This window comes from Nicotiana tomentosiformis, chromosome 2 (genome assembly GCF_000390325.3).
Source record: "Nicotiana tomentosiformis chromosome 2, ASM39032v3, whole genome shotgun sequence".
Lineage (NCBI taxonomy): Eukaryota > Viridiplantae > Streptophyta > Magnoliopsida > Solanales > Solanaceae > Nicotiana > Nicotiana tomentosiformis.
The window spans coordinates 83,339,548-83,344,388 of record NC_090813.1 but is presented as its reverse complement, the minus strand read 5'-3'; the positions used below and the strand labels follow the sequence as shown (position 1 = coordinate 83,344,388).

At 44.0% G+C, this 4,841-nt stretch overlaps 1 non-coding gene across 1 annotated transcript; it reads right to left on the bottom strand.

Moving 5' to 3' along the window:
* Positions 1-813: 813 nt before the first annotated feature.
* On the bottom strand, positions 814-920 carry LOC117275540 (small nucleolar RNA R71). The gene has a single exon (XR_004505715.1). It is a non-coding gene; the product is annotated as a small nucleolar RNA R71 (small nucleolar RNA).
* Between the last annotated feature and the right edge of the window lie 3,921 nt (positions 921-4,841).

The window sequence follows — 4,841 nt, the reverse complement described above, 5'->3', positions numbered from 1 at the left end:
TGGGATTCGACTCTGGACTTGAATCGGGTTATATTTGCATCGACCGCTTAGTACTTTTTATAAGGCATAGTTGGGCGTGATCAAATTTTGGCGCAGTTGCCGGGGAACTAACGGTGTTATTTATTATAACTTAGAAGAATTGCTAGGATTCTTAGTTTAGATCAATTTCTTACGGTGTTTAAATTTTTCCATTGAAATTCTCACGTTTGAATTCTCCTGTGACTCAGGTGTATGCCTAGAAGCTCTTTGAGGACTGGTGAACGTTTTGAAGGACTCTCAGACCCAGAGAAAGCATTCAGGGCATTAAATCGAGCCAACAAGAAGAACAAACAGTTACAACAAAAACACACACTCAAAATTGAAATGGGCAACGTGAACGATGTCAACGGAAACAATCGGAATAATCGGGTTGACCCAAATAATGGAGTGGTGGCACCTATGCCAGAAGCTGCTCTTTATGATTAGGCATAACCAACTGCTGATAACCTGGCCACCGCCATTGCTGTACCTCAGATACAAGCAGAGACATTCCAGATCACCAACAACATGCTACATCTGTTGCAAAATAAGGGACTATTCTCCGGGTCATACATTGAAGACCCACAACAACATCTGAAGAATTTTCTATCAATATGTGTGACCCAAAGACAGCCGAATGTGACTCCTGAAGCCATCAAGCTATTACTGTTTCCATTCTCTGTGACTGGAGAGGCTCAAACTTGGCTGAATTCGCTCCCAATAAACTCCATTGCCACTTGAAAAGAATTAGTCAAATAGTTCTTAAACAAGTTTTATCCTCCCAACAAGGCTGCAAGGCAGATTGATGAGATATTGCAGTTCAGGCAGAAACCAACTGAAACCTTGCAAGAAACCTGGGAGAGGTTCAAGGGTATGCTAGTGAAGTGTCTGCACCATGGCATTTCAGATCAGACGCTGGGACAGAGATTCTACATGGGTTTAGCAGACAGTTTGAAGGCCAATGTAGATGCTTCAGCTGGGGGTGCATTTTTGAGCAAGACATTCAAGAGTGCAAGATTCTTCTCGACAAGATGGCTCAAAATTCAGGTTGGATGGCTAGAGGTACGACACTTACACCAATAGTGCATTCTGTTGCTCTTGACCCAAACAATTCCCATGCAGAGAACATAGCCACTCTCATGACTCAGATGAGCACACTGACAAAGAAAATTAATGAGATGGGTACAAAGCAAGTGCACATTGTTGATACAACAAATGGAGGATTGTGCACTCCTTGCATAAACCAATCATATGTGTGCTCGTGGAGTGGAGAGAATGACAACCAGGGATTCAGAGAAGACATGAATTATGTCAATAATTTTGGAGGTCAGAGGCAAGGTGGGCAATAATGGGGACCAGCACCAAACCAGTAGTACAGACCCAACCTGCCACAACACAACTCCAATTCTGGAGGCGCACGACCAAAAGGTCAAGTTGTGCCTTATCAAAGGCAGCAGGGCTATAATCAGTAGCACCAGCAACAGTTGGCCTACCAACCACCTCATCAACAACAGGACAACAACATGGTAGAAATCAGGGGTATGCTGCAATAACTCATTGGAACAAATGGTAAGATGCAAGAAAAGTCAGCAGCACATGATTCAGCAATCAAAGGCATTGAAACTCAACTGGGACAACTATCTATGGCCTTGAACAATCGCCCCCAAGGAACATTGCCCGCAGATACAAATATTAACCCAAAGGAGCAAAACCCAAATCAGCTAATGGCAGTGAATCTCAGGAATGGAAGAGATTTAGACAGAGAGCAAGCAATTGTTCAATCTAGGAGAGAGACTACGCCAACTACTCCAGTTATATTAGAGGCAGATGGGTCAGCAGAGCTCACCGAGGTGGTAGTTGAACAGGCACAGGTTGACAAGGGTAAGGCGAAGGAAGGTGAACAAGTCTCAGAATAGGTGGCACCTCTTGTGCCAGAAGCTTCCAACAAAGAAAAGACATCAAGTAGTGGACAGAGGTTGACTCCTGCACCATTCCCTAAGAGATTGGCTAAACAAAAGAAAGATGATCAATACATGAAATTCATGGAAATGCTTCGACATATTCAATTGAATATTCCATTGATGGATGCTTTTAGGGAAATGCCAGGGTATGCAAAAATGATGAAGGACCTGATATCGCGAAAATTTGACTTTCAGGACCTGTCCACTGTAACTCTGACACAGACCTGCAGCGCGGTAGTGACAAGACATATGGCCCAAAAGGTGTCTGATCCAGGTAGCTTCACTATCCCATGCACTATTGGGAGTTATGCTTTTGCTAAAGCATTGTGTGACTTGGGATCCATCATAAACTTGATGCCCTTGGAAATCTATACAAAACTGGGCATTGGCAGAGCTAGACCGACCTCAATGTTGCTGTAACTGGCTGATCGCACAGTCAAAAGACCGACATGAATTCTTGATGATGTGCTTGTGCAAGTAGGGAAATTTATATTTCCTGCAGACTTTGTTATTCTTGACTGTCAAGTGGATGAAGAGATACCCATCATTCTGGGAAGGCCATTCTTAGCCACTGGGAGAACATTAATTGATTTTAAGACTGGAGAATTGAAAATGAGGTTGAACAATGAAGAAATAATATTCAACGTTCAACGATCCATGAGGATACCCAGTGAATTTGCAAACTGCTCACTAGTGGAGGTCGTGGATGTAATACTGCTAGAAGAGGATGAGACCCTTAATGTCAAGGATCCATTAGAAGCCTGCTTGATGAATTTGGAAGAGATGGACGATGAAGGGTTGGCAGAGTGGTTCATGGCTCTCGAAGGTCATGGATTCTGGAAAAGGGAACCTCAGTTCGAGCCCCTACGCTTAGAAGAGGGAGCAACACCACCTGCAAAACCATCAATAGATAAGCCACCACAGCTGGACTTGAAACCGTTTCCAGCCCACCTCACGTACGCTTTCTTGGGGCCTAATTCTACTTTGCCTGTTATTATATCATCTGGTTTGCTAGTTGTGAAGGTAGAGCAACTATTGCAGGTATTGCAAGAATGTAAGTCTGCCATTGGTTGGACCATGGCAGACATAAAGGGTATCAACCCAGCCTTTTGCATGCACAAGATTCTTCTGGAAGAGGGGCACAAACCTTCCAGGGAACATCAATGACGGCTGAACCCGAATATGAAGGAAGTAGTAAAGAAGGAAGTGATTAAATGGCTGGATGCGGGTATCATCTTCCCCATCTCTGACAGTAACTGGGTCAGTCCTGTCCAATGTGTGCCGAAAAAGGGAGGAATGACGGTCGTACAAAATGAGAATAGCGAGTTGATCTCGACTCGTACAGTCACGGGATGGCGAATTTGCATGGACTATCGGAAACTGAACACAGCCACTCGAAAGGACCATTTCCCATTGCCTTTCATTGACCAAATGTTAGACAGGTTAGCTGGGCGGTCCCACTTCTATTTCTTGGATGGATACTCGGGGTATAACCAGATCTCAATAGCCCCGGAAGACAGAGAGAAAACATCCTTCACTTGTCCATATGGCATCTTTGCCTTTCGGAGAATGCCCTTTGGACTTTGCAATGCACCGGTTACATTCCAGCGGTGCATGTTAGCTATTTTCACTAACATGGTGGAGGATATTATGGAGGTGTTTATGGATGATTTCTCTGTGGTGGGGGATTCATTCGAAGATTGTCTTCACAACTTAAGAAGAGTTCTCAAAAGATGCGTGGAGACAAATCTGGTGCTGAATTGGGAAAAGTGCCATTTTAATGTGGCATCGAGTGTCCAGCAAGGGCATTGAAGTCGACCATGCCAAGGTTGCTGTGATTAAGAAGCTGCCACCGCCCACTTCGGTAAAGGCAGTGAGAAGTTTCCCTGGGCACGCCCGGGTTCTATAGGCGATTCATTAAAGATTTTTTCAAAATTGCTAACCCCTTATGTAAGCTGCTTGAAAAGGATCAACTCTTTGTGTTTTCTAATAATTGCAGGTTGGTTTTTGAGGAGCTGAAGAAGAGATTGGTGACTGCACCCATCATAGTTGCACCCAACTAGGAAAAACCGTTCGAGCTCATGTGCGACGCCAGTGATTATGCTATAGGAGCAGTCTTGGGGCAACACAAAGACAAGATGATGCACCCGATTTACTATGCAAGTAGGATGCTCAGCGGTGCACAACTCAATTACACTGTAATGGAAAAGGAAATGCTGGTTGTAGTGTTTGCCTTCGACAAATTCAGGTCGTACTTAATTGGTTCAAAAATTATTATTTATACTGACCATGCAGCAATTAGGTACTTGATAGCAAAGAAGGAGTCAAAGCCACGCTTGATTCACTGGGTTCTTTTTCTACAAGAATTCGATCTGGAAATCCGTGACAGAAAGGGGACGGACAATCAAGTGGCAGACCACCTCTCAAGATTGGAAGGAGCTGAAAAGAGAATGGAGGTTGAAGACATAACAGAGACTTTCCCGGATGAACAGTTACTTGCTGTGACAATGGAGGAGACGCCATGGTATGCTGATATTGCTAACTATTTAGCAAGCGGTATTGTACCTTATGAACTCTCCTCAATTCAAAAGAAAAAGTTCTTCCGCGATTGTCGAGCCTATTATTGGTACGAACCTCTATTGTTTAAAATATATGTAGATAACATGATCCGGAGGTGTATCCCCGAGAAAGATCAACCTTCTGTTTTGCAGGCTTGCCATGCTTCACCATATGGTGGACACTTTGGAGGAATCCGGACAACAACAAAAGTGTTGGAATCGGGATTGTATTGGCCTACCCTGTTCAAGGAAGCCCATGCTTGGGTCAAAGGTTGCGATGAATGCCAAAGGACAGGCAATATAT